The sequence below is a fragment of the Euprymna scolopes genome, chromosome 31 (genome assembly GCF_053919585.1).
Source record: "Euprymna scolopes isolate OS-2025 chromosome 31, ASM5391958v1, whole genome shotgun sequence".
Lineage (NCBI taxonomy): Eukaryota > Metazoa > Mollusca > Cephalopoda > Sepiida > Sepiolidae > Euprymna > Euprymna scolopes.
In genome coordinates, this window is record NC_136512.1 from 38,235,050 (window position 1) to 38,248,327 (window position 13,278).

Consider the following 13,278-nt stretch of genomic DNA (forward strand, 5'->3'; position numbering starts at 1 on the left):
GGTAAGTACTAGGCAGTCTATTAGTAGAATATTAATTAGGGTAGAAGGAATACAATGTTTACGTGATTCTCTTTTTGCGATTCAACTGAACCGGAAGTTCTAACTGAGTTGAATGGTTCTTTTATAACTTTTAGATAATAGATTTTTATCAACGAAAATAGTTTTACTATTTAAAAACGTTTTTATTTATAAAAAGCTTGTTGTTAATTAAAAATAGGCGTATAACAAAATAAGCTTGCCATTAAAATTGTCTTTTTTTAATACAAATATTTTTTAACTTTGCCATTATAAGCCGTCGAAAAAGGGATAATACGCAAAAACATTTTAATAAAAAAATACTATTTTAAATTGTGTGCACTTTACAGAGTAATAAAAAAAATATACAAATATATTTCTTTAAAACTTTACAGATTAAATAAATTTTATGGGCTTTTCCGCAGGCAAACAAACGAAAAACATTTTTTAAATACATTTTATTTACAATTTTTTAATAATTTATTTTTTCATAAAACAAAATCTTTGAAATTTACTTGCTTGCACACGATGGTAAAGTTAGGAGTTTACCATTTAAAAATGGTTTTATTGGATAACAGTTTATTTAAAATTTAAAAATGTATTTATAACTAAACTTACTTTGTAAATAAAATATAGAATAAAAAAGTTTACATCTTTGTACTATGAGCAACATTTAAAAACATTTTTTAACTAAAATGCATTTAAAAAATAAAATTTTCTTCGCTTTTCTAAAGAAAAAAATGTAAATATTTTTTTTATTCTGTAAAGTTTAACTACCACAAAATGAATAGATTTCAAACTACATAAAAACACAAACAAAATCAGCCGTACGTGAAAAAATAACATTAGTTACGTTGGTAGCTTTACGGGTAAAAAGCCCAAACACTTTTAATTAAAAAAAAAAAGTTTCGCATATTGTATATTTTTGTCTGCTTAAATCGCATTTAAAAGTGTGAGAATTTTTTTTAAGGTGGATATTTATTTACAAGAACACTTTACACTTTTTAATAATAATAAAAACAAAACATTTATAAACAAGCCTTTGAAAAAAATAATAATATAAGCGAAAACATGCAAACACCGGTTTTCACGAGCGTTTGGAACTGCGAAAACGACAGTTCCAACTTAGCTTTCATTCACCGTCTGAAGCGGACATGCGTATAAGCGAACTTCGCTAAGAATGTGTAACTGTGAATTTGGCAGCTCCAAGCAAAGTTTTACTTTTATACTTATATGAATATGGGGACAGTTATCGACGTTAAGCTTCAGGATTATATATATATATATATATATATATATATATATATATATATATATATATATATATATATATATATATATATATTATTATTATTATTATTATTATTAATATGATATATTATCACATAGAAAGGAAAAAATAAACGTATTATTTTTACCGTGTATCGATAATATTGAGTAGAAATGATTGGGGGTGCTGCAGTTCCACAGCTCCAGGCACGAGCCGCCACTGTTGTTAATATTATTAAAAGTAAAGGCAATTTTGTGATTAATATCTTTTTTTTAGTAACTGCATTAAAATCTGTTACGGCTGTTATTTACGGCAAACGTTGTTAAAAAAATAGAAGTGTTATTCTCAAACGATTTCATCGTTTTTAATATTTATTCCTGATTAATATTTTATTTTTTATTAGTCATGGGTAAAGTAAGGTGGAGGAGTTCTTACCCTCACAATTAGAAATTCCTATCCAAATCTCGGAGTACTAATTTAATGATAGATGATTTTTGTTTGATATTCATGGATGGAAAAGAGTGAAAGGAAGTCCTGATTTGTTCTTTTCATTTTTTTCCCATTGCTACTGGCTACCCAACATTTACAGAAAAGTAGAGAAAAGCTACATTTTTTTCATTACATTTTCACCCCAAATAATGCACATTGCAATTTTGATGTAGGGGCTACTATCAGGGAGCTAAGCTACAGGAGTACTATGTAGGGAGTTGAGCAGCAAGGTGTTGGTTAACGTTACACTTGAACTTCTGCATGTCAGTACAGTTGGGGAAGTAGAGACTCGGAAAGAAATTCCAAAGTCTAGCAGTTCTGGGGAAGAAATTACTGGAGTAGAAAGCTCTCTTACATCTAGGGATCTCTACTGTGTAGGGTTGGGATTTAGCTGCTAGTCGGGTTTGTCGAGAGTATTTACATCGAGGAGGTACAAGTGCGAGCATTTACCATGAAAATACTTGTAGAACAAGCAGATGGATGCAACATTTTGTCGATGTGTCAGAGGCTGAAGCTTAGATGACAGTTCAGGACCTATCAGGTTGGCGACTCTCTTTTGAACCTTGCCTAGGAGCGAGAGATTAGTAGCAGACGCACCAACCCAAATATAACAACAATACTCCATATGTTACATGATAAGGGCTGTCCCCTGTTCATGTAAGTATAAAAATAGAGAGATTAGTTAAAATGAAAATAAGAGAAAGCAGAAATCGAACTCTGGACATAAGTTTTAAAGAACAATAGGTTTAAATGAAATGTCCAGTAAATTGTTAATTCGGATGAAATAAATAATAAATAAAACTATTCAATTGTTAAAAGAATGTGGATAATAAAATATGGGTTAAATAAATTAGATATGTAGGTTGAATTCCTTTGTGGAAACAACACAAGAAAAAATAGGTTATTGGGAAATCAATGTCGGAAACGTGCAAAGTCGCGCATGTTGAAACACGTGAATTTTTCTCACATGGCCGGGATGCATGGATTTCTCAATATAGGAAGTGAGAGTTAGTTATTCGGAGAGACAGTCAGGGAGACGGTCAGTGAGAAAACTCAGAGACAGGCTGATGTCTGAAGCGAGACGTCCCTTCAGAAACTAAAATGTGAAACTTTGAATTCTTAATGAGGAAATCACGACCGGTCGTAAGGAAATAAATTCATCATGTGTTTTGTGATAAAGCTCATCTTTGTGTTTGTGATTCTTACAAAAAGGTAAATTGTATTGTTATTATATGTCTGTGTTATAAAATGTCATTACATACACGTTTCGACATCTCATATCCACAATGTGAATCTACATCATATCTACACTAAGAATGTCTGAACACTATCTCATCATTCTAAGAGCTTTCTTCATATCTACACGTCTAAGTAATGAACATTTAAAATATAGGAATAGTTATAAACGAACAATCTCTCTTACAACAACATCTCTCTCTCTAAGATACAACATCATATGTAATAAGACAAGAACTCTCACTAAGACTCATATCTTTACTAATAAGAACTCACGTAACATACGCGCACAAGTGGTATCGTCTAATACTAATAATAATAACTATATAACACATACATGGGCGAATGGTGGCCTTATACAGATACAATATACTTTCGGGCATTAGTAGCTTTCAAGCGTGGTAGAGAGAGTCTACCTTCTTCGCAGCGGTCCTGGCAATGCTCTCAATGTAATTGTTTCCTGTGAATGTTGGGCCAAGAAGTTTAAAAGAAGTACTTTCAGATAATGAGTCTTTGGCCATTGCTATTGGTGGTAGAGAAGGTTTCTTGTAATTATTGAAGGAAAAAAGTTTAGTCTTGGCAGCATTGAATGTGACCATCCATTTTTGTCCCCATTCCACTACAGATTGGAGGTCATCCTCTAGTGTTTCTGCCATTTCTTTAGATATGTGTTCATTTGTTTTCCCGTCGTGCCTGTTATAGAGCATGGTGTCATCAGCACAGACAGAGACAGAGACAAAGACAAGAGTAAGACATATTTAGAAATCGTGTTTGTACGATCAAACTTAACTTAGTGCATAATTATTTTTACTCTGATTTTGTTACAGAAATTTTCAAATTACAATACGAAATAGATTGTTTACTTTTACTTTCATTTATTTTTTCTGTAATCTTCGTAATTTATAGAACCGTCGAGTAACGCTACTAGTTAATAAATGGAGCAGCTTTCTACATCAATAGCAAAATTAAATAATCTTAAAAATAATCTGACATACAACTATTTATGGTTCCTATTTTGAAAATAAATGAATAATTGTTATAATTCTTTTTCTATCCTTTGCAAATGATTCAAATTTTAGTATGTTATTATGGATGATAACGACTACCACTTGTCAAAATTTCAGCTTTTCACAGTTGTTATTTCTAACAAATATTAGGTTTTAAAATTTTGTCCCTTAGTTTTGAACGCTACTGTTTATCGATTATATAAAACTCAATGTTAATATCTGTATGCATTCTTTAGAGGAAAATAAAAATTAAATTATGTACATAAAAACTAAAAACGTATTCATATGTAAAACTTTGCGAGACAGATAATGGAAATTGTCACGAATTTCCAAGTACCTATACAAGAGCCAAGGAGCTATAACCTCCTTGAGGGTCAACATTTGGAGGTGGTGATATAAAGATAGGGGTAATAGAGAGACAGAGAGGAGAGATGAGTAGAGAAAAAGAGTGAAGGGAAGAAAAGTGTAGGGATGAAAGAGGATGGGAAGAAAAGAAGAGATGGAAGAAAGAGAGGATAGCAACAAGGGGGTGGGGGCAGATAGAAATAAATAGATAGATAGATAGACAGCCATATATATATATATATATATATATATAGAAAGAGAGAGAGAAAAAGAGAGAGAGAGAGAGAGAGAGAGAGAGAGAGAGATGTCCAGACGGAGACAAAGTTTTAGAAGGAAGATGTTAAACAACACGCGGGAGCTATGCTAAGTCTTTATATAGTCAACTGTTTAAATATAAACCTGCGATTATATTAGGTTGGTGCAAAAATAATGTCGTTTTTGACATAAAATTGAACATCAAAAAGCGACAATATTTTTTTTCAAAGAAATCACCACTTATCAAGGCCATGGAGCCAATCGAGGATAAGGGTTAAAGCGTGTACAGTAGTCAAAGGGGCAATATTATAGTAATCGTTAGAAGTGTAAATTTTTTAAATTGGATTGAGGAGAACCGCTCATCAAGAAGTTGTTTACGTCAGACTTAAAGACGACCATATTGAAGTCAGCTGGAAAGCAGGCAAACGGGAGAGAGTTCCACAGGGGTGTAGTTCTAAGAAAGAAGCTATGTTTATGGAATCTATGTTTAGGTTTAGGCGCAGATAAAGAGTGGGAGGGGGGAATTATTGATATGGTTTAATAACCAAGAATCGACATCAGTCATTGTTCAATGTTGGTTGTTACCTCGGAAAACCGAAGAACCTAAGAATCACAGATTCTCAGCTCAGATTTACTCGTCATCATTATTAGTTTAATGTCTGCTTTACATGATGTCATGTCCTGGACAGCTTTGAGAAACTGAATTCCAAACTAAGTTAATTCTGAACAAGTCTTTATTTATCCTTCTTTCTCTTAAATCAATCCTTATCACTTCCTCTCATCAGTGCCAACAAACCCCTCTAACCTAACTGTTTTACATCTGCTAACTGATGGAGGGGTTAGGGTTAGGGTTATAATAATTAAGGCAGAACTATGGTATATTTATAAGAGTGTATTTGTACAGAATACTATGTTACAGAATATCTGCGTACAAAATTGCGGTTATAATTGCAACCATAACTGCTTCGACACTTCGTTGTAACTCTCTATATAGGGTCTGGCAGAATCCATCTATTCCTCCAAACATCAGAACATAACACTAACTAGAAAACTCTCATAAATTCTTCCAATATGACCGAATCAATGAAGTCTTTAGTTCTGCAAATATGTTGCTATACTGTTTAGATTTAATCTTTCTTTGAGGTCATCAGATTTGAGCTTGTTTTTAATTGTATCATTTTTATCTCATTTCTCCACATGCAACACATATCCTCAACCCTCACTGACCAGTTTTCACTTTCTTACATCATCACACTACATACACAGACTCTTCCATTGGTCGACAGTGATAACGCTCTGCTGGTTAATCATGGCAGAATTCCTAAACTTATTCCATTCACTCTTGATTTTTGCAATAGCACTAGCACCTTCTTTCTTCCTTTGTTCTAATGGTTTCACAGAATTTCTGAATAACTTCAGTAACCTTGCTATCTAAATATATTTCCTCCACTACTGAGTTCTCTCCATTCTTTTACATTTCAGACTGGTTATTATCTCTCAACCTGCCTATAATTTCACTGCAACTTTTATATGTCCAATACTTACAATTACCACAGAAGTTTAAATTGCACCCGACTTCCATTCCACAAATTGAGCAAGATAACCTTCCTTTTTCTGGGTGCTTTCTAAAACTACAACAAACCCTAACCATATATATATATATATATATATATATATATATATATATATATAAGCAAGATAAGACACTGATAGAATTCAGATGAAAAATCCTGATAGATATTACTTGAAGTAATATTTTCAAGGAGATCCTAGCCAAAAAGGAAAAGCTCAATATTTAAGAATAGAGCAATATATAAGTTTCGTGGTTAAATCTTAAATTCTGAAAAAAAAAACATATATAGACATATAATCGATTTAGGAATTTATTGTTTGACAAAAGGAATATATAGAAGGGGTTATTTAAATTCTTAAATCGAATATGTCTATATATATTGTTTTTTCAGAATTTAAAATTTAACCACGAAACTTATATATATATATATATATATATATATATATATATATATATGTATATATATATATATATATATATATATATATATATATATATATATATATATATATATATATATATATATACAGTGCCATGCAAAAGTATTGGATACATTACATTTTTCTTCATAACTTTAATTAGGGTTCAAGATTTTACCTCAAATTTGGTCAGTATATTCCTATTTCTATTCTAACTAATATTTGGGGTAGTAATTACAAAATTAAAGTTTAGAAAGTTTATATTAAAGGAAAAATATAAATCAACTCATGCAAACGTATTGGATTCATTGATTTAATATTTGGTTGCATAGCCTTTATTGCGTTCAACAGCTTCCAATCGCTTTCTATAGCTGCACACATGTTTTTTGCAAAGATATGCAGGTATTTTGCGCCATTCTTCTTTGCAGAACTGTTCTAGTTGTTGAATATTTTGTCGATTGCTCTTGTGAACATCAGTGGCGGCTCGTGCCTAAGATTAGTGGGGGTGCTGTTTAAAAAAAAATACCTATTGTTTTAATATTGTGTAAAAATAAAACAAACATGAAAAATATACATAATTTATACGTATGCACACGTATAAAAATACAATAACTTAAAGGAATCCTAAATGGATGTAAATATTTTAAATATTTTACTTATTACATTCATTTGAAAGTAAATTCCATTCTTTTTGTTTTAATTTGTGAGAAAAGATTGATAATTTTCTCCTTAACTTCTGAATGACTGCTGAAGAACTTTTTTATCAGTTGAAAGCACTGCAAGTTCATTTAGTCTTTCGCAACCCATGGTGTTCCTTAGAAAGTTTTTATTCTTTTCAGAGTTGAAAAACAACATTCTATCTCTTATGTAGTCATGGGAATTGTCAAGATAATTTTTATGAGTTTTGTGATTTCACTAAGAACATCGTTTAAATTGCTTTCTAAAATAAATTTCAGGAGATCAATTACTTTGCAATACTCATGGATATCTGACCTACTATAAAATATTTCTAGCTCAGTTTCAAACTTTTCTTTGTCAATCATGGGATATGCTTCAGTTGTCAAGGATATCTCTTCTGTAGGTAGTTTTTTCTTAAAACTAGCAAAGCTTTTCTTGTAAAACAATTTATCAAGTATTAAATGTTTAGTTGAAGAATATCTGTCCGTTATATCAACGGATATATAGTCACACAGTTCTTTAGCTTCGCCCTTGAGTGTTTGTGAAGGATTTTTTTTTTTATTACATTTTCACCCCAAACAAGGCACATTGCCACTTATGTGTAGGGGGCTACTGTCAGGGGAAACATCTACTGGGGTACTATGTAAGGATTTAGGCAGCAAGATGTTGGTTCACGTTGCACTTGAACTTATGCATGTCAGTACAGTTGGGGAAGCAGTGACCTGGAATGGAATTCAAAAGTCTAGCAGTTCTGGGGAAGAAACTACTGGAGTAGAAAGATCTTTTACATCTAGGGATTTCTACAGTGGGGGGTGGGATTTCGCAGCTTGTCGGGTCTGTCGAGGGTGTTCACGTCGTGGGGGCACAAGTGCTTGCAGTTCATCAGAGCATTCACCATTAAAATACTTGTAGAACAGGCAGAGGGATGCAACGTTTCGTCGATGGGGCAGAGGCTGAAGCTTAGATACCAATTTAGGGCCTATCAGATTTACGACTCTCTTTTGAACCCTGTCAAGGAGCGAAAGACTAGTAGCCGATGCACCAGCCAAATATGACAGAAATACTCCATACATGGGCGAATGGTGGCCTTATAGAGGTACAGGATACTTTCGGGTGTTAGTAGTTTTCTAGCACGGTAGAGGGAGCCCATCTTCCTCGCAGCGGCCCTGGCAATGCCCTCGATGTAATTGTTCCAACTCATGTTTCCTGTGAACGTTAGGCCAAGGAGTTTGAAAGACGTACTCTCAGATAAAGAGTCGTTGGCCATTGCTATGGGTGGTAGAGAAGGTTTCTTGTAATTATTGAAGGAAACAAGTTTAGTCTTGGCGGCATTGAACGTGACCATCCATTTTTGTCCCCATTCCACTACTGATTGGAGGTCATCCTCTAGTGTTTCTGCCATTACTTTAGATATATGTTCATTTGTTTTCCTGTCGTGCCTGCTATAGAGTGTGGTGTCATCAGCATATATACCCATCTCAGAGGCAATTTTGTCGGGGAGGTCATTTATGAATATCAGGAACAGTAGAGGTCCAAGGATAGATCCCTGGGGCACTCCTGCATTTATATCATATTGTTTAGATGTACGACCGTCGAGGACAACCTGGATTTTTCTCTTATCTAAGAAGGATTTAATTATGTTAAGTATCCTACCAGTTATATCGTATGATCTAATCTTCCTGAGGAGACCCTCATGCCATACCCTGTCAAAAGCCTTAGATATATCTAGAGCTACCGCTCTGCCCTCTCCCGCTTTGTCCAGTGAATGGTATATGCGTTCAGAGATTACAGTGAGAATGTCTACTGTGGAACGGGCTTGTCTAAATCCATATTGTTGGTCGGTCAGAAGTTTAGTATCTGTAAGGTGCTGGACTAGAGCATGGTTAATTAAGGTCTCAAATATTTTGGCAAAAAGTGGGAGGAGGCTAATAGGGCAATAATTTAATGGGTCAGTTCTTTCGCCAGAATCTTTGAATACTGGTACCACAGAAGCAGTTTTCCAACTGACCGGAAAGCAAGATTCATTAAGGCATTTGTTGTAGAGTTTGGAGAGAAATGGAGCTACTTCAGCTGAGCACTTTTTTAATAGCACAGCTGGAATGAGGTCGGGTCAACATGCTTTTGAAGTGTCAAGGTTTTTTATGATAGCATGCACCTGAGCAGGTGTGAATTTCAGATCGTCTAGCGTGGCGTCTTTCCACATAGGAAATTGAGGTAGGGGGTGGTTGGGAGGGTCCAGTGTGGAGTTTGAGGCAAACCGACTGGCAAGCATGTTAGCCTTTTCGGTTGCTGAACAAACAACCTCGTGATTGTTGGTTAGTGGGGGAATTGTTGATTGCCCATTATTTACTACACTGTTGTAGATTTTCCAGAAGTCACGAGTTCCTAGTTTTTGTGCTTCGATGCGTTTTTTAGTGGTTTCCATAAATTCCCTCTTAGCTGTCGCTATTTCTTTCTTAACGTTACTTCTAGCTTCTATGTACTTCTGTCTGTTTGAACTGGACTTATGTTGGTTAAACCTGCGGAATGCAAGCTGCCTTTGAGCAATGGCAGTTGCGCAAGTCGAAGTAAACCATTGGGGAGAGTGGGGCTTGCTATAGAATTTCCGCATGGGAACATGCGCTTCGATTGCAGTTTTGAATCATTCAGTGGTCTCGGTTGCACACTGTTCAGCAGGAAGAGAAAAAATATTTTCCCATGGGGCGTCTCTGATAAGATCTCTGATGGCTTCCCAGTCAGACTTTTTATAATATCTCGTTATTTTGAGCACTGGCTCTTCAGTTTTGGGTCTAGAGTTTAGGGCGATTTCAACCGTTATCACTACATGATCAGCGTTCCCACGTGGGCTGTCGGCTTTCGTTACACAATCATCAGGAACTGTGGTCAAAAACAGATCTAAAAGTGATGCGTGTTGTTCTTCCTGATCAGGGAAACGGGTTGGAAAAGTAACAATTTGCGATAGGGAGTGAGATACAGAGAAGCTATGAGTTGCGCTGCCCACTGCATCTGTGTAATCCAAGCCAGTTTTTGTGATGGACATTAAAGTCACCAAATACGTGTACTTGGGCGCTAGTGTCAAAGGACAGTGCTGTGTCTATGCTGTCAGATACTTTGTTTATTATGGTGCAGTCTTGGGTCGAGGGAGAGTGGTAGAGAAAGTAAAAGTAGCTAATGTTGTGTTGCATGATTAGTCTAATGCACATAAAGGCTTGATCATCCGTTTCTAGGTTTGTTTCTCTAGTCAAAGGAAGGGTATTACGAATATAAACTCCAAGTCTGTGCATATGTCTGTCAGAGTCCTTACGGCAGAGTGGGAGATATCCAGGCATGTTAAAGTAGTTAGAGGGGATGGAGGAGTATAGGTTAGTCTCACTTAGTGCTAAGATATCCGGGGTATTTGTTAAGAGAAATGTTTCAACATCAGCTAAATTAGTTCTAAGCCCACGGATATTTGTGAATGCAAGCCTCAAGGGAGGAGGCAAGTTGGATTTGTTTGACCCTAAGCCTGGTTTAAGCTTATTTTTAGATTGTACTGTCATCATATTTTTTAACGAGTTTCAGTTAGGTTAGGGGGAGCCAAACAGGAGGTTATGCAGAGTATCACACATGCATCACAAGTAGACCATCAGCTGACCCTCCATCAACTAGGACTGTGGCCTCAGGAAAGCCCACCGGGGATGAGTGCAGGGTCCCTTTCCATGCGCGCCATGGCACTGCAAACATCCCAATATTATACAACTGTTGATGGAGCAGCCGCTCTAAGCGCCACCAAAGAGTTAGGGCTCCTGTACTACCAGTCGGAAACAGCAGCCAGTAACTGTCAATCCGGTACCCTCAACCCATCAGAGGAAGTTCAACCCAATCTAATTGCTCAGTACTCAAGCATTCTCAAGTGCCCAGCTTTACGGGTGGGGTGTGTCGGGAGTGGGGAAACGGCGTTCATTGCCCTAGACAAGAAACAAGATCTACCACTGGGTGTTTCTGTCGAATCACTGTGATAGTATCTTTGCGCCTGACTAATAGGCAAAGAAGGAGTATGGAAGCCGGGCGATAGGCAGAACCTATCTACTCCTTAAGCAATTTAGGTTTGCAAACCGGTAATTTGTTTGAGTCACCAGCTCTAGGAAGGTTGTCATCCAAGACTGAAGAGGCCTCCCTCCTCTTTTGTTTAGTTTCAGAGTTTTCCTTCTCCTAGACGGATGATCTGGAAAGATCTACTGGGTCCGTCATCACTGAGACGGTTTGCTCCGCGCCTGGGTTCTAATCCAGGTATTTCTGCGACCCCACGTGGTTAGTTAATGTTACTGGGTTAGTTTGTAGAGGTTATATATCTGCTGAATAGTTAGTTTGTAGAGGTTATATATCTGCTAAATAGTTACATCCTCAAAGTAAATTAGAGACATTGTTATTTCATTGTTACTGGATAAAGGGGTTGAGTAGAGCTCATGCAGTGTAAGCAACTATGATTGTAAGGAGGCTTGTTAGGGGCAGATAATGTGGTGTGAAGCTTTCCCTTTATATATATATATATATATATATATATATATATATATATATATATATATATATATATTTATTCATGTTAGCTTGGGTCTAGGATATCATTAAAGTGTGAGTAGGTGTAAAGATTTGAACTACGAATGGTGCCCAAACTATATTTTAGATGACAGCAAGGCATGAGATGCAAGTGCAATATAGTATGGATAAAACAGTAAGTTTTGAGTCATGTGTAATTTGGTAAATAGATATATGGGCTGGTTTTAGTACGTGCGAATAAAGTTAAAGGTACAGTATTTTCACAGTATTTGGTGTTTCTTATCTCTAAAATAACAGTTTTGAAATTTGTTATGTATTCATTGACTTTATATATGGTAATTTTCCGAGAAATAATTTCAACATAAGACATAATTTTATGAAATAGCTCAAACCAAAATATGAAATTTTCATCGTTCAAATATTTCAGAATTCCTGTCGCTTCTGCAATGGTCTCATCTACATATGATGTTGACTGAATTTCAGTGACAGTTTTTTTATGCTTGAACATTTTCATGAACTCTATTTATGTATGTTAAAGTTCCACCTTGTGGCAGATACACGTAGAATGCTTACATCTAGATGCTTCTTGAAAAATGGACAGACGCTGTGGTGATCTAGAAAAGAAAGTCGGAATAGCCAAAATGTTAGAGATAAATATTCTAGCATTTCGTGTAATGCTTGCTGCATTCCTCATTATTAAATTAAGTTGATGCGCATAACAGTGAGTGAAATGCGCATTACTATAAACTGATTTTATTTTCGCCTGAGCACCAGCTTTTTTGCCTTTCATGACATTTGCACCATCAAATGTCTGAGCTATCAGTTTTTGGCGATTCCCTTGAAGGATTATATCTAATTGTTGTAGAATACATTTTGATATTCCATCAGCGGTTTGGTTTTCTGGAATAAAGAATCCCCAAAAGCGTTCAAGTATTTTTTCATCCATAATGTACCGTAAAACAATGATCATTTGTGTATGTTCAGACATATCTGTTGTATCATCAGCCATGACAGCTACAAAGGAAGCTTTGCTAATTTCTGCCCTTATTTCATCACAGTATATTTGTAAAAGACAGTCAAGTATGTCATTCTGAATAGTCTTGGAAACACCTTTGAAGACATTACTGTTTTTTAAGTGATTCTTTAAATCTGGATCTAATTAAGATGCAAAGTTTAAAAATCCTCTAAATACACTTGGATTTATTGATTCATCTTTTTCATCATGTCCTCGTAAGGGAGTTTCAAAGTTCCCACTAAAGAAAATACAATCTATTATTTTAGATACAATTTCACGGTTCTTCTTAACATTCGTGTTATGATGATTGATTGAAAGTCTGCAGGCCTCACTAAGTTTTTCTTTAAAATTTATGGTCCCCAAAATTGATAGGGAAACTACATTGTCACATTGCTTCTCATGCTTTTCATTTGTATCTGTCATTTTGGTAATAGTTCTGA